Source organism: Tamandua tetradactyla, chromosome 20 (assembly GCF_023851605.1).
Source record: "Tamandua tetradactyla isolate mTamTet1 chromosome 20, mTamTet1.pri, whole genome shotgun sequence".
In the NCBI taxonomy this organism is placed as follows: Eukaryota; Metazoa; Chordata; class Mammalia; order Pilosa; family Myrmecophagidae; genus Tamandua; species Tamandua tetradactyla.
The window spans coordinates 54,289,122-54,314,799 of record NC_135346.1 but is presented as its reverse complement, the minus strand read 5'-3'; the positions used below and the strand labels follow the sequence as shown (position 1 = coordinate 54,314,799).

Genomic DNA, 25,678 nt, shown 5'->3' with positions numbered 1-25,678 from the left:
GCTCAAGTTTTATAGGCCAAACCTCCCATGGGATGCTTGGAAATTTTCCTTGGGAAGACTTGGTCACAATGGATAATTAGATTGTTACTTGTTGATTGATGTCTACCTCCTTGGGTAGATATAGTTGAGTGTCTATTTGCTCATCATTGTATCCCAATATCCAGCCAGAGCATGCACATGGTGGGTGCTTAATAACTAGGTGTTGAAGGCTGAATGAAGACTTCTCAGGGAGGCAGGCCTTCCCCCAGAACAGAGAGGATGGGACTGGGGGCCTCGAGCAGGATTGGGGGAGCCATATCAGCAAAGGTCACAGATGGAGACAGTAGGAGACAGAGCTGAGGAAATCAGATTGCATGCTGCAGTACACAGGAAAGCTCTGGTTATCTTTGCCAGGGAAGTGACTTAATAAAAGTTGAGTTTTAGCATTATTAATCTTGTGGGACCCCATGACAGCCAATCTTCAAAATGACTCCCGAGGATCCTCATCATGCCATATGTAATCCTGTGTAACCATTATGAATCTGGTTTAACCAACAGGATATTGTAGAAATGACAGAGTGTGATGTCTGGGGTTAGGTCATAGAAGACATTACATGGCTTAAGCCATAGACATGCCCTGGACTGTTAAGCCCAGAGCTTAACTACAGTCTCATGACAGACCCTGAGTCAGAACCAACTCAGCTAAACTGCTCCTGAATTCCTGACCCATAGAAACCTGATGCCTTAGATAAGATGTTTATTGTTTTAAGGCACTAAGTTGTGGGGTTATTTGTTACACAGCAGTAGATAACGAATACAGATCCTACTGCTGTTTTTGTTTTTGTTTTTCTCCCAGCACCTTCTCCTGGCCTTCCTTCACCTCCCTCCAACTGGTCTGGTGAAATGGAAAAATACTTCAGAGGCACACAACTTTCTAGCTGAGTGACTGGAACAGTTGTTTAACCAGGTGGGCATCCGTCTGCATATGAAATGGACCTTAGATGTGGTGGGCAGCCTGTAGGATTGCCCGAATTAATCTAGCCTCCTGGTATTCAGACCCTTGAACATCTTCTTTGGATGAAGGCTAGACTTCTGGTCTCACTTATAATAGCAGCATATGGCAGATGTGATGGGATGTCACTTGTGAGGTTAGGCTAGAAAAAGATTGTGGCTTCTAAAATATATTAAAAATAAAGGTAGAACGATTGTCTCAATGGAAATGTCCTTGTGTTGGTTTATAGGAAGAACTGTCTTCTGGGAGTGACCTTTGCTAACCCACTTCTTGGAGCTCAGTGGATTCTATTTTTGGTCATTGAAATCATGGAAGAGGAAGAAGAGACAGGGCTCTTTGCTCGTATCTCTATATCTAGAAGACAGTTTTAGGTTATAATCATGGTTCTGTATGCATTTTTTGTAAAATACCAGTGTTTACTGTGGATAAGATTCTCTATTTTGCAACATCTAAGCTCTTTAGATGTCTTGAAGTGATGCAAAGTGGAGCTAGTGAATTAATGAATTGATAAATATCATTTTTGTTAATGGAATAGAAGCATCTTGGACATGGAGTTGGTAAACCACCTCTGGGCAGCATGCACACTGCTTGTTCATTAGGTTGGCTGCAGAGGAGCAGAAGCAAGTACAGAGAGGGGGAATAGTCATATTTTCCTTCTTTTTTGTGTGTGTATGTTAAGCGCTGGGGGTCACATTTCATTATTTTTTCCATGTGAATATCCTGTTATTGCAGCATCATTTGTTGGATGTTTTTGTTTTTGAAGTGCAAGGGCGGGGAATTGAACCCTGGTCTCTGGCATGGCAAATGAAAATTCTACCATTGAACTACCTGTGCATTCGTCTTATTTCCATTTTGATGAGCCATTGTATGTGCACATCTCTTGGTTGTACCATGGGAAAATGCTATTAAATAACTCAGTGGAAACATACGTTGCTATTATTTTGATATAGACCTGACAATGAATTCTCTAAGATGCATTATACTTTTTGTACTCTTGCTTTATGTCTGATTTTAAATTGAGCATTAAGGGAATGTGGTATTTGTAACTCTGCCGATATCTATAGAGGCCTGTTGCCATTTTTGTGTTTTATGAAATTGTTGTTCCCAAGAAAGGCAGGATTACATTTTCCCCTGATTGAGTTAGTGCCATGTATTCTTGGCTATCACAATACTCATGGCTTTGGGACTTTGGATTGATAAATATTCATGAAAAAGCATAATAAATTCTGTGTGATCTCAACCACATAGAAATGTATGTTCAGGTGTGCTTGTACACAAAAAGGGCCAGGAATGATATGTCAAACTGTAAACTGCTTGCGATTCTGGATGACTTTTGAGTTCTTTGCTTCTTGTGCTTTTCAGTTTTCTGTGTTGCACAATTAACTTCAAAGTTTAAAAATTGGGCTGTGTGATGGTGACTAAGTGGAAGAATTCTTGCCTGCTGTGCCCGAAACCCAAGTTCAATTCCCAGTGCCTGCCCATGCAAAAAATAAATGTTATATTACCCTGTCCCATGTTATTGACAGCCCTTTCCAACATGAAAGAGTTAGAATGGATATAGCCCAAATACCCCTAAAGAGTGGGAGAAGGATCAAAGTTGATGGTGGAGTTATACAGAGAAGGTAGAGTTTAACAAACGAGTATGATTGCTGAATCAATAAATTTTAGTCTCCAGTATCTTAAAGCAGCTAGAAGTAAAAACCCAAAATTGTGCAAATGTAACCCATACCAAACTTTGAAATCTGTTCTACAACTAATTGTTGTGCTGTGCTTTGAAATTTATTGCTTTTTTGTATACATGTTATTTTTCACAAAAAAAGGGGAAAAAAGTCAATTGTGATGATAAATGCATGGCTATATGATGATATTGTGAACCACTGATTGTAGGCTTTGGATGATTACATGGTATGGGAATATATAATACATATCAATAAAAATAAATAATTTAAAAAATGATTACATGATTTAGAACAAGATTTAATTTAATACTCATACTAATACCCAACAATAATAAATGCATGAAGCCAAAAAATAAAAAAATAAATGTTATTTTAAAAACTTCTGTCTTGGACATTCTCACTGTCCCTTGGACCAAATGCCCTGGAGAAGCCAGCTGTGATTTTATGAGGCAGCCCCGTGGGTTGTGAGCTCGCAAGTGAATCTTCTGAGGCCTGATAGCGACCGTGGCCTTGTGAATGAGCTTGGAACATCCTTAAGCCCTAGTTAAGCCTGGAGACGGCTACAAGCCTGGCCGACAGCTTGACCACGTCCTCATGGGAGTCCTTGAACCAGAGGCATCCAACTAAGCTACGCCTGGATTCCTATGAGATCATATATGTTTGTTGTTTGAAGCCATGAAGTTTTGGGGTAATTTGTTATGCAGCAACAGATAGCTAATACATTACACTAAATGCTTGCTGTGAAGATTAAGTAATCTCTATAGTATCTGGCACGTAGTAGGTGCCAATTAAATGCTTGTTGAGTGAATCAGTCAATTACAGAACAAATGAATGTTCCATAATGGAGAATGTTCCATGCATCCAAACACTCACTCTTTCCCACCCCCTCTTGCCAAACACGTCACTGAAAGTTGTTTTAAGCAGGGAAATAGCCATGTCAGACTTGTTTTTCATCCTCCGTAATGGGAGAATGGTTTGTGTTCCATGGGTGTGGCTGATTCAGCCATAGTCTGGATGAAGAGAGATTAAAAAATAATAATCCTCCTTCAGTCCAGAGAGCACTTGAGTGTAATGTAGACTTCCTACCAAGGCCTCTGAACAAACCACTCTCCTTTCTCTATTAAAGTCCCCTGACCTCCTAGTAGACACTCATTCATTCATTCTGCAAATACTCATTCATTCATTCTGCAAATAATCACTGAACGTCTTTTAATGACAGGAACTCTGATGTACAAATGAACGTCATGCCCCATTTTCAAGAAGTAGGGGAAGAGGAAGAAGAAGGAGAAAAAGGAAGAAACAAACAAGCAAAAAGAAGTAGGAGAGGAGGTATGCAAAACTGGGATACCATTATACTTGCAGAGTTACAAGCCCTTGATTTATTTTTATTAATTTTTAAATTTTTAAAAAAATATATAGCAACAAACAAATACAAACATTCTTAACTTATGATCATTCCGTTCTACATATATAATCAGTAATTCACAATATCATCTCATAGTTGCATATTCATCATCATGATCATTTCTTAGAACATTTGCATCAATTCAGAAAAAGAAATCAGAAAAAAATTCATACATACCATCCCCCTTACCCCTCCTTTTCATTGATCACTAGCATTTCAATCAATTTATTGTAACATTCGTTCCCCCTATTATTTATTTTTATTCCATATGTTTTATTTATTATTATTGTTTTAAAATAGGGAACACTTCACAAATTTGCATGATATCCTTGTGCAGGGGTCATGCTAATCTTCTCTGTATTGTTCCAATTTTAGTATATGTGCTGCCGAAGCAAGCACTTATTCCGTATGTTTTACTTGTCTGTCGATAAGGTAGGTAAAAGGAGCAACAGACACAAGGTTTTCACAATCACACAGTCACATTGTGAAAGCTATATCATTATCCATTCATCTTCAAGAAACATGGCTACTGGAACACAGCTCTACGTTTTCAGGCAGTTGCCTCCAGCCTCTCCATTGCATCTTGACTAACAAGATGATATCTATTTAATGCATAAGAATAACCTCAAGGATAACCTCTCAACTCTGTTTGGAATCTCTCAGCCATTGACATTTTATTTTGTCTCATTTCGCTCTTCCCCCTTTTGGTTGAGAAGGTTTTCACAATCCCTTGATGCAGAGTCTCAGCTCATTCTAGGATTTCTGTCCCAAGAAAAGCCCTTGATTTTGAGGCTTGCCTTGTGAAGTTTGTTTTTGTAGCAGAGAAGCTAAGTCTACCTATAATTATGCTAAGAGTTACTTCCAGAGAACCTCTTTTGTTGCTCAGATGCAGCCTCTTCTCTCTCTAAAACTAACTTTGCAAGGAAAATTATTGCCCTCCCCACTACGTGGAACATGACATCCAGGGGTGAGCCTTGGCACCATGGGACAGACAATGCCTTCCTGACCAAAAGGGGGAGAAGAAATATAACAAAATAAGGTATCAGTGGCTGAAAGAGTTCAAATAGAGCAGAGAAACTATTCTGGAGGCTACTCTTATGCAACCTTCAGCTAGATATGCTAATTACCAGTTTGCCGACCCCCAACCAAAACCATTCCTGTTGACCCTAAAGAACACCTAGGGCTGTTTTTGAGATTCCATCAAAGTTTTACATGGTAAGATTACTTTCCAGAAAACCTACAATCTCCAGGTGGGTTCCTAGGCCAGATAAGTCCTGAAACTCAGAGGGACCAACCTCTCCAAGAACATCAACTAGTTCCACCCCCCAACCCAAATTATCAACACCCCTTTCCAATATGAAAAAGTTAGAATGGGCAGAGTTCAAATACCCCTAATGTTTGGGAGAAGGATCAAAGCAGAAGGAGGAGCTATAACAGAGAAGATACGATTTAACAAATGAGTGTAACTGTTGATCTTATATTGATATTTCTTTTAGTCTTCAGTGTCTTGGAGCAGCTAGAAGGAAAAATCTAAAACTTTGGAACTGTAACCCATACTAAACCCAGAAAGCTGTTCTATAACTACTTGTTACAATATACTCTGAAATGTATTGCTTTTTTTGTATGTATGTTATATTTCACAATAAAAATGTTTAAAAGAATTATTAATAGGAATTAAAGAAGAGCTAATCAAATGGAAAAACATTCCATGTTCATGGACTGGAAGTTTTAATACTTTTAAGATGGCAGCACTCCCCAGATCCACAGATTCCATTAAATCCCTATCAGAATCCTAGTTATCTTCTTGATAGTGGTTGACAAATTGATTCTAAAATTCATATGGAATTGCAGGGCACCCTGAATAGTGAAAACAATCTTGAAAAAAACACTATACACTTGGAAGACTCACACTTCCCAATTTCAAAATGTACTACTCAGCAATGCTAAACAAGGTAGTGTGGTACTGGCACAAGGATAGACACAAATCAATGGAATAAAATTGAAAGTCCATAAATAAACACATATGTTTATGGTCAGCAGATCTTCAGCTAGGGTGCCAAGACCATTCAATAAAAAGAACTACCTTTTCAACAAATGGTGCTGGGACTGCTGGAGAGCCACATGTAAAGAATGAAGCTAGACGCTTATCTCACACAATTTACAAAAATTAAGTCAAATTGGATCATAAGCCTTAATGCATGAGCTAATAAAAGTATAAAACTCTTAGAAGAGAACATAGGAGAACATCTTCATGGCCTTGGATTTGACAAAGGATTCTAAAGGATGACACCGAAAGCATAAGCAAGAAAAGAAAAAGAATAGATAAATTGTACTTCGTAGAAATTAAAAAATTTGTGCTTTGAAGGACACTATGAAGAAAGTGAAACAACACAAAAAATGGGAAAAATGTTTGCAAATCATATAGCTTATAAGGGAATCATATCTAGAATATATAAAGAATGCATGCAACACAGTAATAAAAAGAGAGATGACCCTATTTAGAAATGGGCAAAGAATCTTTCTCCAAGGAAGATGTACATGAAGAGTGAGCACATCAGTCATCAAGGAAATGTAAATCAAAATCATAATGAAGCATTCCCTGAAACTTCAGGTATTTATGTGATACCTGAGACTCAGAGTTAGAGCACTGAAGCTATGAAAATCATCATTATTCCATTCAGCAACTGTTAAAAAAGCTGAAGAAGTGATCAGATTTTGTCTAGAGATATGAATGAAGCTGATCTGGATAGGACTAAGGTAAATCAGAATATTGGGTAAAGGACGATATGGCCCATATTTTCAAATGTCAATCTGTGTGAGACCAAAGGGAAAGATGTTTATTTGATGCAAAATTTATGTTTTGGGTAGCACGATATATAATTTAACTGGTATGGTCAGTTTACTTGAACATCATAATTACATGGAATCTTGAATAGGGCATGAGATCTTATTGGTTTGTACAGGTTAGTGTGATGCCCTGCTATATCCCAGAGGAATTTGGGTAGAGAATAAAAATGTATTTGCAAAGTCCTCTTGGGGGACTGAGGGGAAAGGAGGAAATGTTAAACTTCTCCATCTGGGGAATTCCTGATATTCTCACAAGCAGTGGAGACAACCAATTCAATAGGCTGAGCCCTCAATCTTGGGGCTCGCCCCTATGAAGCTTATCCCTGCAAAGGAGAAGCTAAGCCTACTGATAATTATGCCTAAGAGTCACCCCCAGAGAACATCTTTTGTTGCTCAGCTGTGGCCTCTCTCTCTCTAAGCCAACTCAGCAGGTGAACTCACTGCCCTCCCCTCTACATGGAACATGGTTCCCAGGGGTTCCTGGCAAAATGGGATCTGCCTCCCAGGGATGAGCTGGGACCCAGCATCATGAGAATGAGAAAGCCTTCTTGACCAAAAGGTGGAAGAGAAAAATGAGACAAAATAAAGTCTCAGTGCCCAAGAGATTTCAAACAGAGTCGTGAAGTTATCCTGGAGGTTATTCTTATACATTATATAAATATCCCTTTTTAGTTTATGGTGTATTGGAGTGGCTGGAGGAAAGCACCCAAAACTGTTGAACTGTGTTTCAGTAGCCTTGATTTTTGAATATGATTGAATATATATATAGCATTTATAATGTGACCATGTGATTGTGAAAACCTTGTGTTTAATGCGTCCTTTATGCAGTGTATGGACAGATGACTAAAAAAAAGAGATGGAAAATAAACAAGTAATAGAGGGAGATAAGGGATAAAAATTGGGTAGATTAAAATACTGTGAATCAATAAGAGGGAGTGGTAAGGGGTTTGGGATGTATGAATTCTTTTTTCTTTCTTTTAATGTATTTTTCTGGAGTGATGCAAATATTCTAAAAATTATCATGGTGAAGGATGCACAACTATGTGATGATATTGTGAGCCATTGATTAAATAATATGGTTGGACTCTATGTGTGTGCATATTTCTCAATAAAAATATTTTTTTTAGGGCAACAGTGGCTCAGTGGCAGAGTTCTCGCCTGCCATTTCAGGGACCCGGGTTCGATTCCCAGTGCCTGCCCATGTAATGAAAAAATAGAAAAGAAAAAAAATTTTTTTAAAGACTAACAGTAAATAAATAAACTACAATAAAAAACCACTTCATTCCCACTAGGGTGGCTAGAATAAAAAAAGTCATCTAACAAGAAGTATGGGTGAGGATGTGGAAAAATCGAAACTGTCATATACTGTTGGTGGGAATGCAAAATGGTATGGCTCCTTTGGAAAACAGTCAGGCAATTCTTCCAAGTTAAACATAGAATTAACATGGGTCCCAGCGATACCACTCTGAGGCATATAACCAAGAGAAAGGAAAGCATATGTTCGCACAAAAAAGTGTGCATGAATGCTGATAGGGCTCTATTCATAATTTTCAAAAGGTGGAAACAACTCAAATGTCTATCATCTGATGAATTGACAAAGAAAAAGTGGCTTATGCATAAACAGAATATTATTCAACCATAAAAAGGAATGGAATACTGATACATGCTACAACCTGGATGAACCTTGAAATCGGTAACTAAGTGAAGTAAAAGAAACCAGTCACACAGAAGACCACATAATATACGATTCTATTCATATGAAAGTCCAGAATAGGGAAGTCTACATGGAGACAGAGAGCAGAGTAGGTGGCCTGCACCTGGGGTGGGGTGGGGGTGACAGGCATCTGGGACGGTGATAACTAAAAGGTACAAGGTTTCTCTTGGAGGTGATGAAGATCTAAAATTGACTGTGGTGATAATTGCGTGTATCTGTGAATATTCCTAGAACCATTGAATTATACACTTTAAATGGGCGAATCATATGGTATGTGAATTATATCTCATTAAAGTAGTTTAAAAAAGATCCACCTCATCCCCCCTGTGATAGGTGAGCAGAGCCCAGGCGTATTGAGGGGGAATCCCTCCTCATAGAAACCAGAGGAACTGGAAAACACATCCTCCATCAACAACTTGCAATTTTTAGATGCTTCACTCTAGTGGCTTCACTCTTCACTCTCTGTGGAGAGGGAGAGCCAGGGAGGAGAGCCAGGGAGGATTGCTGTTGCAATCTTCAGGCAAGACATGGGGAGTAGACCCAAGACTAGGAGAAGGGTCTCGGGATAGTTAAGAGACTTCTTATCAACCTACTCAGAAGAGCTCCAGAGGTCGAGGTTCTAACACAAAGGCTCACAGGGACTCTTCTAGCTTGCAAGCTGCTGGAAGGCCATACACCAGAAATGGTACAGCTTTCAAAAAGGGGCATTTATTAAGTTACTTGTTTACAGTTCTAAGGCCATGAAAATGCCTAAACTAAAGCAAGACTATACAAATATCCAATCTAAGGTATCAGGGAAAGATACCTTGGTTCAAGAAAGCTGGTGACGTTCAGGGTTTCTCTCTCAACTGGAAAGGCACATGGCACCATCTGCTAACTTTCTCTCCAGCTTCTTGCTTCATGAAGCTCCCCTGGAGACATTTTCCTTCTTCATCTCCAAAGGTCTTGGCTGCGTGGACTCTCCTGGCTCTCCTGGCTCTAAAGCTTTTCCCCAAATGGTTCCCTCTTAAAGGGCTCCAGTAAGCAACCCCATCTTGAACGGGTAGAGATGCATCTCCATGGAAACCATCTAACCAAGCATTACCACCCACAATTGGGTGGGTCACATCTTCATGGATAATCAAAAAGCTCCCACCCAGCAATATTAAATGAGGATTAAAGGACATGGCTTTTCTGGGGTACACCACAGATTCAAACCAGCACAGGGGCCCACTGGCAATTATTCCTCAAATCTCACAAATTTGCACCACTCTGTCTCCCCATCTCAGTTGGTGGCAACCGTATCTTTCTGGTAGCCCATCCCCAAAGCTTGATATTATCATTGACTCCTTTCTGTCTCTCTGCGTGGATGTAGATTTGAGTGTCATTGATCTTACTGAATGTCTTTCTAAATTTGGGGGGAATTACAACTGCTATATTTTCAAATATTATCTCTGCCCTATTTTCTTTGTTTTCTCTTCTTGCCTTTAGCCTCTCTATTCATACTGGGTAGTATCTTCTGACCTAGCTTCGGTTCACTAATTCTGTCTTTGGCTGTGTTTATTCGGCTATTAAACCCATCTATTGAACAATTAATGATTAATTATTGTATTTTTCAGTTTTAGAAGTATTTGGTTCTTTTCCAGGTATGCTATGTCATAGGGCTGGATGACTTCTTCTGTTTTTCCCTCCAGAACAACTCTGCTCTCCTCTCCACCCTTCTCTGTATGCTGGGAGGCTGGCCTGCATTAGTTTCAGCCAGTGGGGAACACCTCTTGGAATGCAAAGAAAGAGGAGAGTAAAGTTTGGTATTTAGTCCCCCAACTTCCACCCTGGTGGGTCACCCATGTTGGTTGTACCCCTCAAAGAAGTTCACAGTGTCTTTCAGGTGGTCCCTTCCACCTCTCTCCACCCTTCCAAGATCCAGTCTCCACTCCCTCTTCTCCATGCCCTTTCAGGCATAAGGGTAGTAATGGCAGTCCACTGTTCGTAGATCCAGGATATACCTTGCAGTTTCCTTACATTCCGTCCACACTGTTGAAGGTGTCTCTTTATTAAACCTTCCACTAACTATCCACTTAGAGAATGCCATCAGTGGCCTGCCAAGACACTGCCTGATAAGGTTACTTTGTATAGTGCCCAGTTTCCGCACAGAATTTTCAGACATAGCTTTTTATTGCCCTGAATATAGCAAGCATAGTTACACTATAGTCAGTGTCTGATCATCTCCATGTCTGGAAAAATTGTGTTTGGAAAAAAAAATCTATAAACATAGTTTTAGATCTGGGGTGATTTACCCATCTACCCATTACAGGGAACCTGGGGGAAACCAGTGTTCAAGGATTACCTTAACTGAAGTTCAGAGCTTGGCATTCAGTAAGTCACCCAAGGTGATTTGAAGCTGGGCTCGGTCTGTTCCAGGGCTAGTCTTCTTTCATTTCACCCCAATCCTTGGGCACAGATCCCTCAGGCCCAAGCTGGACAGAGATTATCAGGGTCACCAGCTTTGTAGGACCCTGGACTCTGGTATTAGTTTCCCAGGCCTTCAAAATAAATTAAGAATCTGAGCACTTTTAACCACTTCACATGACTATATCTTGACCTAAACCACCCTCATTTCTTACATGGACCAGATAGTTTCTGACCGCCTGCATTTCTGACTTCCTTTCCTAATGTACTCCCTTCCTCCCTCTGCTCCAGCATCTTTGGATTTTTGCTATACCCTGAACACAGCAGGAACATGCCTGCCTCAGGATGTTTACACTGTTGCCCATCTGCCTGGATTGCCCTTTCTCAGATGACTGATGGTTCAACTTCCACTGTATTTGTTTCCTATTGCTACTGGAACAACATACCACAAACATGGTGGCTGAAACAACACACATTTATTACATTGTGGTTCTGGATATTAGAAATTCAAAATCAGTCTTACAAGGCTAAAGTCAAGTGTCAGCAGGGCTGTCTTCCTTCTAGAACCTCTAGGGGAGAATTGGTTCCTGGCCTTTTCCAGCTCCTAGAGGCCACCAGCATTCCTTGGCTCATGGACTCTTCCTCCATCTTCAAAGCCAGTGGCATAGAGTCATCTCATCCCCTTCACTGACTCCCACCCTCTCTCTCTTCAAGAATGCTTGTGAGAACTCCCAAGATGAGTGGGGAACCAGCATCATGGGGTTGAGAAAGTCTTCTTGACCAAAAGGGGGAAGAGAGAAATGAGACAAAATAAAGTCTCCATGGCTAAGAGATTTCAAACAGAGTCAAGAGGTTATCCTGGATGTTATTTGTGTGCATTATATAGATATCCTCTTTTTAGTTTATGGTGTATTGGAGTGGCTGGAGGGAAGTGCCTGAAACTGTAGAGCTGTGTTCCAGTAGCCTTGATTCTTGAAGACAATTGTATGATGTTATAGCTTTTACAGTGTGACTGTGTGATTGTGAAAACCTTGAGTCTGATACTCCCTTTATGCAGGGTATGGACAGATGAGTTAAAAAAAAAAAAGAATAAAAATAAATAAATAATAGGGGGAGATAAAGGGTAAAAATTGGGTAGATTGAAGTACTGGCGGTCAGTAAGAGGGAGGGGTAAGAAGTATGGAATGTATGAGTTTTTCTTATTATTATTATTTCTTTTTTCTGAAGTGATGCAAATGTTCTAAAAATGATCATGGTGATGAATACACAACTATGTGATGATATTGTGAGTCACTGTTTTACACTATGTGTGAACTGTATGTATGTGAAGATTTCTCAATAAAAATATATTTTTTTAATCACTTCCTAAGAAACAAACATCAATAAAAAAGAACCCTTGTGATCACACTGGGCTCACCCAGATAATCCAGGATAACCTCCCCATCTCAAGTTCCTTATCTTAATCACACGACTATTTAAGTTTCCTGGTTGCTAAAACAATACCACACAATGGGCTGGTTTAACAACAGGAATTCATTGGCTCAAAGGTTCAGAGGCTAGAAGGCTTGCCTACTCCTCACTGGCCATTCTTGGGGATCCTTGGCTTTCTGTCACATGGCGAAATCCTCTCCTCTCTTTCTGGGTTCCACTGACTTCTAGCTCCTCGCTGCTTCCATGGCTTTATTTCTGCAGCTTTCTCTGTAAGGCCTCCAGAAATAGGATTAAGACTCATCCTGATTCTTTGGTCCATGCCTTAACTAAAGATACCATCATCAAAAGGTCCTAATTACAAGGGAGTCACATCCACAAGAAGGTCTTAAGATTAAGAACAAGCTTTTCCAAAATACATAAATCAACCTATCACATCTGCAAAATCTCACTCACCATGTGAGCTAATATAGTCACAGGCTCCAGGGATTAGGACATGGACATTTGGGACAGGCCATTGTCCTTCCTACGACCCACATTTTCAAGTCTTTGCTCAAAAAAAAAAGTCTCTGCTTCTCATTGAAGCTTTCCTGACTTCCCTAGTTAAAAACATACCTTAATCTAGGAATGCCTGGAGTGTATAGCGATAGTGACTAAATGTACAAATTTAAAAATGTTTTTGCCTGAGGAAGAACAAGAAATGTCAATACTATACTGCTGGGTGTTGAAAATAGATGGTAATTCATATTTTAACTTATGTGTGAGACTAAAGCAAAAAAATGTTTATTTGGTACAAAATTTATATTTTGACTAGTGCAGTTCCTAATGTAACTTATGTGGACAGCTTAATTGAACACCGTAATATTTGGAACATTAAGTAGGGCATGAGATTTTGTAGGTTTGTCCAGAGTGATGCCCTGATAAATCCCAGAGTGATTTGAACAGTGAAAAAAAAGGTATTTGCAAAGTCCCCCTTGGGGGAATGGTGAGAAAGGGGGGAAATTCAACTTCCCCAAGTGGAGAATTCTTGCTATTCTCACAAGCAGTGGGGACAACCAAAGCAATAGACTGAGCCTCCAATCTTGGGGTTTGTTCGTATGAAACTTAGGTAGGTTTGGCTCCCAAAGGATAAGCTAAACGTACTTAAAATTAGGCCTAAGAGTCACCCCCAGAGAACCTCTTTTGTTCCTCAAATGTGGCCTCTCTCTCTCAGCCAACATGATGAGCAAACTCACTGCCCTCCCCCTCTCTATGTGGGACATGACTCCCAGGGGTGTGGACCTTCCTGGCAGTGTGGGACAGAAATCCCACAATGAGCTGGGATTCAGCACCAAGGGATTGAGAAAACCTTCTCAACCGAAAGGAAAAAGAAAGAAATGAGACAAAATGAAGTGTCAATGGCTGAAAGATTCCAAACAGAGTAGAGAGGTTATCCTGGAGGTTATTCTTACGCATTAGATAGATATCACCTCTTTAGTTAAGGCATAACAGAGAGGCTGAAGGGCACCACCTGAAAATGTAGAGCTGTGTTCCAGTAGCCATGTTTCTTGAAGATGATTGTATATTGATATAGCTTTTGCAGCGTGACTGTGTGATTGTGAAAACCTTGTGTCTGATGCTTCTTTTATCTACCTTGTGGACAAATGAATAAAACATATGGATTAAAAATAAATAATGGGGGAACAAATGCTAAAATAAATTTAGTAGATTGAAATGCTAGTGATCAATGAAAGGGAGGGGTAAGGGGTATGGTGTGTATGCATTTTTTTTCTGATTTCTTTTTCTGAGTTGATGCAAATGTTCTAAGAAATGATCATGATGATGAATACACAACTATGTAATGATATTGTGCGTTATTGATTATAGAACAAGAATGAAATGATCATATGGTACGAATGTTTTTGTTTGTATGCAGTAAAGTTTCATTAAAAAAAAAAAGTGGTAGGAAAAAAAAGCAAGCTGCATATCTCCCTCAACGCTCCTGACCCCCATTTACCCTACTGTCATGGTCAGGCTCATGTGTCAACTTGGCCAGTGGTGGTACCCATTTGTCTGTTTCGACAAGTGCTGGCCTGTCTGTTGCTATGAGGACATTTCATAGAATTAAATCATGATCATGTCGGCTGCATCCTCAGCTGATTCCATTTGTAATCAGCCAAGGGGAGTGTCTTCTGCAATGAGTGATGATTAATCTAATCAATGGAAGACTTTTAAGGAGAATTCAGAAGAGAAAAGCTCTATTCCTTCTTCGGCCGGTGAGTCTCTCTAGTGGAGTTCATCCAGACCCTCCATCAAAGCTGTCAGCTTCACAGCCTGCCCTATGGATTTTGAACTCTATATTCCCATGGTGACATGAGACACTTTTCTTCTTTTTTTTTTTCCCTTTATTTTCTTTCTTTTTTTGCATGGGCAGGCACCAGGAATAGAACCCGGGTCCTCTGGCATGGCAGGTGAGAACTCTGCCACTGCATCACCATCACCTGCCCAGGGTTCCCTTTATTTTTTTATTATTTTTTTTTTTACATTTTTTTTTTTTATTAACAGAAAGAAAAAAAAAAAAGAAATTAACACAACATTTAGAAATCATACCATTCTACATATGCACTCAGTAATTCTTAACATCATCACATAGATGCATGATCATTGTTTCTTAGTACATTTGCATCGGTTTAGAGGAACTAGCAACACAACAGAAAGAGATATAAAATGTTAATATAAAGAAAAGAAATAAAAGTAGTAGTAATAGTAAAGAACAACAACAACAAACAAACCAACAAGATGAGACACTTTTATACATTTTATATTATTGGTTATTTCCTGTTGATTCTGATTCTCTAGAGAACCCTAACTAACACAGCTTGGTACCAGGTGTGGTTCTTAAGAAACAGAATCTTAAAAATGGGTTTTTTATGATTGGTTTTCTACTCTGACTGGATTCAAAGGCACTAAAGACTCTGATTTCCATAATCAGAATGATAATGCCAATCCATACAGTGAGTTGGCAAAAGATACAGTCAAAATATCACTATTTGATTCTTCTAATGGTTTGCTTGTATGAAGCTAGGTTCTGGAGGGTAATATTTTTGACACCTTTACGGAGTTTTGTGGAATAGAAGGTATAGAGATGTTGGCTGGTTGTTGTTAGATAGACTATACACATCAATGAGTGAAAGGGATGGGCTTAAGGCTTCAAATGAGAAGCCTATGCATCCTCTGACAGATGTAGACGTTTCTATGAGTATCCTTAAGGAAAATCGTATTTCCTGTAGTCATTGACTTGAGATCTCCGAAAATCAGACTCAGAGTCTTGTTAGAGTAGCAACTTTACAACATAAACTGAAATCTCAATCTTGCATGGTGTCTACCATTAAAGTGAGGGCATTGATTGGAAAGGAGTGGGACCCTGAAGAATGGGATGGCGACATATGGATTGATAATGATGTCAGTGGCGAGGTTGAAACCCTAGGTCATGCTGAGTCTTCTGTAGATAACCTGTAATAGAATGCCCTGAGGACATAGCCGCGCCACCTCCAGTCTGCCCTGAGGACTTGACCACCCAACCTCCACCTGAAGGGATTAGCCCTAGCGTGATTAATTCTGTTTCACCAGGTGAAACTGCAAATGAATGCCCTGAAGCAAATGGCTTGGAAGATACTTCTAATTCCCTTCATGACCCACCCCCACCACCCCTCATTTCTTCCAGAACTATAACTAGGCTAAAGTCCCAACAGGACTCAAAAGGTGATGTACAAAGTATCACCCATGAGAGGTACATTATACTCCAAAAGAACTATGTGAGTTTTCCAATTTATATAGACAGAAATCAGGGGAATATGTGTGGCAATGGATTTTAAGGGTGTGGGGATAATGGTGGGAGCCATATAAGGCTGGAACAGGCTGAATTTATTGATATGGGTCCACTAAGCAGGGATTCTGCATTCAATGTTATGGCTCAAGGGGTTAAAAAAGGAATTAACAGTTTGTTTGGATGGTTGGCTGAAACATGGATCAAAAAGTGGCCGACGTTACCTTAGGTTGAAATGCCAGAACTGCCCTGGTATAATGTAGATGAGGGGATCCAGAGGCTTAGAGAGGTTGGAATGTTAGAGTGGATTTATCATGCAAAGCCTGCTCTTACACCCCAGGAATGCCTGGAGGATGCAGCTTTTACCAGAACAGTGAGAAATAAGTTTGTGGGACTACTGCCATCATCCCTGAAGAGCTCTGTAGTTACACTTCTCTGTGGGTCAGATATTACTGTGGGAACTGCTGTCACTGAGCTGGAATCCTTAAACACAATGGGGATGACCAGATCCCGAGTTGGCAGAAGCCAGGTGGCAGCACTTTATCACCGAAGACAAGGTGGACGTGGCTATCATAATAGACAGCAGACTCAAAGCAGGAGTCAAAATATTCTGACTCGCAGAGACTTGTGGCACTGGCTAGTAAATCATGGGGTGCCTAGAAGTACAATAGATAGGGAGTCTACTAAATTCTTGTTTGGAGACTGTATAAACAACAGAGTTCTAGGTCAAATGAACAGAAGTCTAACTTGAATTACAAAAACAAAGAGTCTCAGCCCCTTAATCAATTTCCAGACTTGAGACAGTTTACAGACCCAGAGCCCCTTGAATGAGGGGGAGGCCAGGTACCTTTGTGGAAGAACCCTGTTATACTGCCACAAATTTATACTGTTAATCTTCCTCTCAGCCTTCCCCAAGGAGACCGATGGTCTTTTACCAGGTTAACTGTGCATTGGGGAAAAGGAAATGATCAGATATTTTGGGGATTATTAGACACTGGTTCAGAAGTGACATTAATTCCAGGGGACTCAAAACATCACTCTTGTCCATGAGTCAGAGAGTGGGGGCTTATGGAGGGGGTGATTGATGGAATTATAGCTCAGGTCCATCTCACACTGGGTCCAGTGGGCCCCCAGACCCATTCTGTAGTTATTTCCCCAGTTCCAGAATGCATAATTGGAATAGACATACTGAGCAACTGGCAGAATTCCCACACTGGCTCTCTAACTCATGCAGTGAGGGCTATTATGGTGGGAAAGGCCAAGTGGAAGCCAATAGAACTGCCTCTACCTAGCAAAATAGTAAATCAGAAGCAATACTGGATTCCTGGAGGGATTGCAGAGATTACTACCACGCCAAAGGACTTGGAGGATGCAGCAGTGGTGGTTCCCACCACATCTCCATTCAACTCTCCTGTTTGGTCAGTGCAGAAAACAGATGAATCGAAGGATGACAGTGGATTATCATAACCTCAACCAGGTGATGATTCCAATTACAGCTGCTATTCCAGAGGAGATATCATTGCTTGAGCAAATCAATACATCCCCTGGTACCTGGCATGCAGCAATTAATCTGGCAAATTCTTTATTCTCAATAGCTCTTAGTAAGGACCACCAGAAACAGTTTTCTTTCAGCTGGCAAGGTCAGCAATATACTTTCACTGTCCTACTTCAGAGGTATATAAACTCTCCAGCCCTATGTCATAATCTTGTCAGCAGGGACCGTGATCATTTTTCCCTCCCACAAGACATCACACTGTTCCATTATATTGATGATATCATGTTGATTGGACCTAGTGAGCAAGAAGTAGCAACTGCTCTAGACATATTGGTAAGGCATTTGCATGTCAGAGGATGGGAGGAAAATCCAACAAAAATACAGGGGCCTTCCACTTCAGTGAAATTTCTAGGTGTCTAGTGATGTGTAGCATGTCGAGATATCCCTTCTAAGGTGAAGGATAAGTTGCTGTATCTAGCCCCTCATACAGCCAAAAAGAGGCACAACTCCTAGCTGGTCTCTTTGAATTTTGGAGACAACATATTCTTCATTTGGGTGTGCTACTCCAGCCAATTTATCGAGTGACCAGAAAAGCTGCTAATTTTGAGTGAGGACCTGAAGGAAGAGGAGGCTCTGCGACAGGTCCAGGCTGCTGTACAAGCTGCTCTGCCACTTGGACCATACAATCCAGCAGATCCAATGGTGCTGGAAGTGTCAGTGGCAAATAGAGATGCTGCCTGGAGCCTTTGGCAGGCCCCTATAGGAGAATCACAATGCAGACCCTTAGGATTTTGGAGCAAATTCTTACCATCTACTGCAGATAACTGCTCTCCTTTTGAGAAACAGCTTTTGGCCTGCTACTAGGCCTTAGTTGAGACTGAACGCTTAACCAGCCACCAAGTTACCATGAGACTTGAGTTGCCTATCATGAGCTGGGTGTTGTCTGACCCACCAAGCCATAAAATTCAGTGTATGCAGCAGCACTCCATCATAAAATGGAAATGGTATATACAAGATAGGGCCAGAGCAGGTCCTGAAGGCACAAATAAGTTACATGAGAAAGTGGCCCAAATGCCCTGGGTCTTCACTCCAGCCACATTACCTTCTCTTTCCCAGACCAGAGCTATGGCCTCTTGGGGAGTTCCTTACAGTAAATTGACTGGGAAAGAGAAAACACAGGCCTGGTTTGCAGATGGTTATGCAGGATATGCAGGTATCACCTGAAAGTGAACAACTGCAGCACTCCAACCCCTTTCTGGGGTGTCCTTGAATGACGGTGGTAAGGGGAAATCCTCCCAGTGGGCAGAACTTCAAACAGTGCACCTGGTTGTTCATTTTGCTTGGAAGGAGAACTGGTCAGAGGTGCATTTGTATACTGACTAATGGGCTGTTGCTAAGGTTTGGCTGGATGGCAGGGACTTGAAAAGAACATAATTGGAAAATTGGTGACAAAGAGGTCTGGGAAGAGATATGTGGATAGACCTCTACGAGTGGGCTAAAAACATGAATATATTTGTGTCCCATGTGAATGCACACCAGAGGGTGACTTCAGCAGAGGAAAGTTTTAATAATCAAGTGGATAAGATGACCCATTCTGTGAATACCAGTCAGCCTCTTTCCCCAGCAACTCCTGTCATTGCCCAATGGGCTCATGAACAAAGTGGTCATGGTGGTAGGGATGGAGGTTATGCATGGACTTGGCAACATGGACTTCCACTCACTGAGGCTGACTTGGCTACAGCCACTACTGAGTGCCCAATCTGCCAGCAGCAGAGACCCACACTCAGCCCCCAATATAGCACCATTCCCCAAGGCAACCAGCCAGCTACGTGATGGCAGGTTGATTATATTGGACCACTCCCTTCATGGAAGGGGCAGAGATTTGTTCTAAATAGAATAGATACATACTCTGAATATGGGTTTGCTTTCCCTGCACATAATGCTTCTGCCAAAACTACCATCTGTGGACTTATAGAATGCCTTGTCCATCATCATGGTATTCCACACAGCATTGCTTCTGATCTAGGAAGACACTTCATGGCAAATAAAGTGCGGGAATGGGCACATGCTCATAGAATTCTCTGGTCTTACCATGTTCCCCATCATCCAGAGGCAGCTGGATTGATAGAATGGTGGAATGGCCTTTTGAAAACTCAATTACAGTGCCAACCAGGTGACAATACCTTGAAGGGTTGGGGTAATGTTCTCCAAGAAGCTGTGTATGCTCTGAATCAGCATCCACTGTATGGTGCTGTTTCTCCCAATAGCTAGGATCCATGGGTCCAGGACCCAAGGGGTGGAAATGGGAGTGGCACCACTCACTATTACCCCTAGTGATCCACTGAAAAAATTTGCTTCCTGTCCCTGTGACCTTGAGCTCTGCTGGTCTACAGGTTTTAGTTCCAAAAAGGGGAGTGCTTCCGTCAGGAGAAACAACAATGATTCCATTGAACTGGAATCTAAGACTACCACCTGTTCACTTTGAGCTACTCATGCCCCTGGATCAACAAGCCAAGAAGGAGATTACATTATTGGCTGGGGTGATTGACCCTGACTATCAGGGGGAAATAGGACTACAACTACACAATGGAGGTAAAAAAGAGTTTTCTTGGAATATAGGAGATCCCCTAGGGTATCTTTTAGTACTACCATGTCCTGTGATTAAAATCAACGGAAAACTGTAATGACCCAATCCAAGAAGGACTACAAATGGCTCTGAAACTTCAGGAATAAAGGTTTGGGTCACCTCACCAGGTAAAGAACCATGGCCAGCTGAAGTGTTTGCTGAGGGTAAAGGGAACATGGAATGGGTAGTGGAAGAAGGTAGTGAAAAATATGAACTACAACCATGTGATCAGTTACAGAAACGAGGACTGTAATCCTGTTTGTTCATGTTATAGTATTTAAGTTGTAAGATATCAAGCTTAAGAATGAATATTACCAAGGACTTGCACTCTATTCTGAGGAGATTTAATGTGTTTCCAGTTATATGCAGGACAGTTGAGTATTGTTAGGTGAAAGAAAAATTTGTGTTTTATTGTTTTTTATTTAGAAATTAGGTATGGTTTAAGGTGATATGTATAGCTGCCAAGGTGACAAGGGGTGGACTGTCATGGTCCATTCATGTGTCAACTTGGCCAAGTAGTGGTACCTTGTTTGTCTGGTTGGTCAAGTGCTGGCTTGTCTGTTGCAATGAGAACACTTCATAGAATTAAATCATGATCATGTCAGCTGCATCCACAGTTGATTCCATTTGTAATCAGCCAAAGAGAATGTCTTCTTTAATGAGTGATGCTTAATCTAATCACTGGAAGCCTTTTAAGGAGGATTCAGAAGAGACAGGCTCTCTTCCTGCTTCGGCCGGCGAGCCTCTCCTATGGAGTTCATCCAGACCTCCATCGGAGTCATCAGCTTCACAGCCTGCCCTATGGATTTTGGACTCTATGTTCCCACAGTTACATGAGAAACTTTTATAAATTTTGTATTTATGGATATTTCCATTGATTCTGTTTCTCTAGAGAAGCCTAACCAATACAGATACCCTGTCTTTTGTTTTCATGGCATTTATCATCTCCTAGCATACTCCTTTGTTTATTTATCATTTACCTATTTTGTTAGCTGTCTCTCTCCCCCTCTGGAATGCAGCTCAGTGATGACAGGGATTTGTCTCTGTGTGTGTGTGCTTGGTTCACTGCTCTGTCCCATAATCTAGAATATTGACTGCCACTACATAGTAGGTGATCAATAAATATTTGTTGAATGAACGAATGTAAATCAGAGTGAAGCAATAACCAGGCTTAGGAACTCTCATCCTGTGTGGCCAAATATATACTCAGCAGGGCTGAAACAAGGAGCACCAAATGAGGATGAGGCTGCATGATGGAAGGCTGTTACATACAGGGGGATTGGGCAAATATGAATATGTATATATTAAGGATAATGGAAGTTCGTTGGTTTCCACTGTTGGAGAAGAGAGGTACAAATATGGAAAAGGAAAGACTTAAATAAATCTTGAAGTTTTGGAATTGGAACTGGAGGTAAGATGCGAATACATGGACATATATATAAAGATAGATAAGAGAAATATGTGTGTCTGTATGAATACACAGGCATCTTTTTCCTATGTTACTCCTAGGAAAAAGGAGTAACATAAGTAATGCCTAGATCTTGGATTCTAAATACCATCCTTCACTAGTTGGAAGCAGGTTTTTTTGAGGAATAGTTGATTCCAGGGCAGGGAAAGTACAGGATGAGTCTGGAACACCTTTTGGGGCTGGAAATTAAAGACATGCTCAAAGCATGATGATGACATGTCAAAAGAACAGAAGAGCCAGCTAGAAGGAGCTCCTGTTGGCTAATCTGGAACAATTCAAACATCAAAACTGATGATGATTATAGTGGATTATTATACACTGAATAAAATGAGAATCTATCCTACGCCAACTCTGCGGGTGAACTCACTGCCCTCCCCAGTATGTGAGACATGACTCCCGGGGTGTAAATCTCCCTGACAATGTGGGACCTGAGTCCCAGGGACAAGTTAGAACCCAGTATCATGAGATTGAGAAAGGCTTCATGACCAAAAGGTAGAAGAGAGAAATGAGACAAAATAAAGTTTCAGTGGCTGAGAGATTTCAGTCGAGAGGTTATCCTGAAGGTTATTCTTATGCATTATATAGATATTCCTTTTTAGTTTATGGTGTATTGGAGGGGCTAGAGGGAAGTACCTGAAACTGTTGAACTGTGTTTCAGTAGCCTTGATTCTTGAAGACGATTATATAATTATATAGCTTTTACAATGTGACCTTGTAATTGTGAAAACCTTATGTCGGATGCTCCTGTTATCCAGAGTATGGACAGATGAGTGAAAAACTAAGAATGAAAATAAACAAATAAGGAGTGGAGTGCGGTAAGAATAAGGGTAAAAAATAATTGGGTAGATTGAAATACTAGTAGTCAATGAGAGGGAGGGGAAAGGGTTATGGGATGTATGAGTTTTTTTCTTTTGTCTTTTTATTTTTTTTCTAGCGTGATTCAAATTTTCTAAAAATGATCATGGTGATGAATGCACAACTATGTGATGATATTGTGAGCCATTGATTGTATACTTTGGATGGACTGTATGTACATGAAGATATTTTTATAAAAACATTTCAAAAAAAGAATCCGTAAGTTGATACTGCTATAAATCAAACAAATAAGCAATCAAAATAAATAAATAAATGAGAGAAAGGAATAGCTCTTCTTCACAATAAGATGCCAACTAAAAAATGCAGAAGGATTAGAAAATCACCATTGACAACCATCAAATAAGTGATTCAGGCATGAATCACCAATGGTTGCTTAAATGAGTGAGTAAAAGGAGTTTGTCATTTCAAAGTACTTCCCCACCTGTACCACCTTTAGACCCAGGCGAGTGGAGCTCCTGAGCAGCCTGCATCTCTGGGGGTCTTGCTCTTTAGATTGTCTTCTAGGAGTCTTTCTAAGTCACTCTCTGTTGCCTAGGATTGACTTGGGTCTGCAGTGCCATCTAGACAGGGACCCTAACCCCAATTTATCTTCTCCAGGGTACTTTCAGAACCACTGTCCCTCCATGTCTCTTCCAAACATGGGATTGACCAGGTATCACAGGAGTTAGGACTTGTCCCCATGGGGCTGGAGCTGGGCCCTGTTCCAGGAGGGCGGCCTGGTGAGAAAACTGCAGTATTTATTTTTGCAGAATTGCCTAATATTGAGCTGCCAGAATAGTGCTGACGTGCTGATTTGCAGTGACTTAAATTGTTTTTATAGGCAAGAACACCTCAAAAAGAATTTGCTTGAGGATTTGTACTCCCTAGTGGAAGGCCTGCTCTCCACAAAATACTTAGTTAACTTTACACTGGAGCAATATTGCAGACACTACCATAACCCAATGATAAAAATTAATGTCACCAACAATGGGACAAATCGGTATCACAAATGTTCTGGTATGATGCCTTGAGAAGACACAGGATCACTTCTGTAATATTCCTGTCCAAAGGGAAACATCAGGCTACCCGAAATTTGAGGGATATTCTAAGAAGTAATTGGCCTGACATTCAAAATGTCAAGATCATGAAAGACCAGAAAAGACTGAGGAAGTGTTCTAGACTAAAGAAGACCAAGGAGATGTCACAAGTAGATGCAGTGATGATCCTGGATTAGATTCTGGTCCCTGGAGGGAAGGGAGGAAAGAGAAGAAATTTGTTGGTCTTGGTATAAAGGATATTACTGGAACCATTTATGACATCAAATGGGTTGTGTGGATTTGATGGTAGTATAGCATCAGTGTCAATTTCCTGATCTGGACAAGTGTGCTGAGGGTAAGAGACAATCCTTGTTCATAGAAAATACACACCAGAATACTTAGGGGTAAAGGGGCACTGTGCCAGTTTGAATCTGTTTTCTGTACCCCAGAAAAGCCAAGTTCTTCAGTCCTCATTAATATTGCTAGGTGGGATTCTTTTATTGTTTCCGTGGAGATGTGACCCACCCAATTGCGGATGGTAACTTGTGATTACATGGTTTACATAGAGATGTGTCTCCACCCATCCTAGATGGGGTTGCTTACTGGAGCCCTTTAAGAGGGAACCATTTTGGGAAAAGCTTTAGAAACAACAGAGCCCACACAGCCAGAAACCTTTGGAGATGCAGAAAGAAGGCGCTCCTGGGGAAGCCTTGTGAAATGAGAGAAAGCTAGCAGACGTCGCCATGTGCCTTCCCATCTGAGAGAGGTGTCCAGAAGCTAGAGACTCCTGCAGACACCAGCCACTTGACTTCTCAGCTGACAGAGTTGTTCTGGGCACCTTTCTTGAGTGAAGGTAATCTCTTGGTGCCTTAATTTGGACGTTTTCATGGCTTTCGAACTGTAAACTTGCAACTTACTTAATTCCCTTTTAAAAGCCATTCCATTTCTGGGATATTGCATTCCGACAACTTACAAACTAAAATAGGCACCATGTCTGCAACTATGACAAAATAATATCTGAGGAACCTGGTTTAAGAATATGCAGAATTCTAAAAGTCTGCAATTCTTCTAACTAAAGTATAAAAATAATCAGAATGAGGTGGACAGGGTGAGAATGGTAACAGCCTGGAGGTCTGAGACCAGCTCTGGCATTTGGGAACGTGGGTCCAGGTTTGCTTGAGCTTCTGATTCTTTCCAAAGCCAGAAGCCAGGGTTTTTATGTGAACGCCCTGGATTTTTCAAAGTTAGCAAACTAATAGTCAAAACAGTATGCATTCAGCCCAAACAAAACATATGATCTGCATTGAATTGGATGTCAGGACGCGACCTCAGGGGCACATGTGTGCTGTTTCAGTTGTCTGTTATTGAGTAACAAACAAATCACCCCAGAACAATCATTTCATTGTTTCTTAGAATTCTGTGGGTCAAGATCGTGGAAGGGCTCAGCTTGGCGGTTGCGACTGAGAGTCTGTCTTGTGACCACAATTGGACACCGCAGAAACAGTGGGTACAGGAGCAAGCAGGGACTGGCCAGGCATTTTTCTATCTCCATGTGGTCTCCCAGTGTGGAGTAGTGTGAATTTCCTCGTAATAATACCGCCTCCAGACAGTCTGATGGTGGTCAAACTACTTACATGGCGACAGGAGGCTTCGAGGATTCTGGCAAACAAGGGGGAAGCTGCATTGCCTTCTGTGACTGGCCTTGAAAGTTGCACCATATCACCTCACCAAACTCAATTGGTTTAAACAGTCATAAAGTCCACCCCGAGATTGAGGGCAAGTGTCAATGTCCCACCTCTCGATGGGAGGAGTGTCAAAGAATGGACAGACATATTTTTGCACTGCCACATATGCCTTATGCTTGCTCCAATCCCAGACACCTACTGAGGGCCAGGTGCAGTTCTGAGGACATTCTTCGCCTTTGCTTCCACACTCACCTG

The 25,678-nt window shown here is 40.9% G+C and overlaps 1 long non-coding RNA gene and 1 other non-coding gene across 5 annotated transcripts in view; one reads left to right on the top strand and one right to left on the bottom strand.

The window, feature by feature from the left end:
- Positions 1–25,678, top strand: part of LOC143664119 (uncharacterized) — a 42,174-nt gene that overhangs the window by 3,158 nt on the left and 13,338 nt on the right. For all 4 annotated transcript variants that reach the window (XR_013166326.1, XR_013166323.1, XR_013166325.1 and 1 more), the window contains 2 exons: positions 836–946; positions 3,890–3,999. This is a non-coding gene — a long non-coding RNA (uncharacterized LOC143664119). The remainder of the gene's footprint in view (positions 1–835; positions 947–3,889; positions 4,000–25,678) is intronic.
- Positions 4,368–4,474, bottom strand: LOC143665087 (U6 spliceosomal RNA). The gene has a single exon (XR_013166760.1). It is a non-coding gene; the product is annotated as a U6 spliceosomal RNA (small nuclear RNA).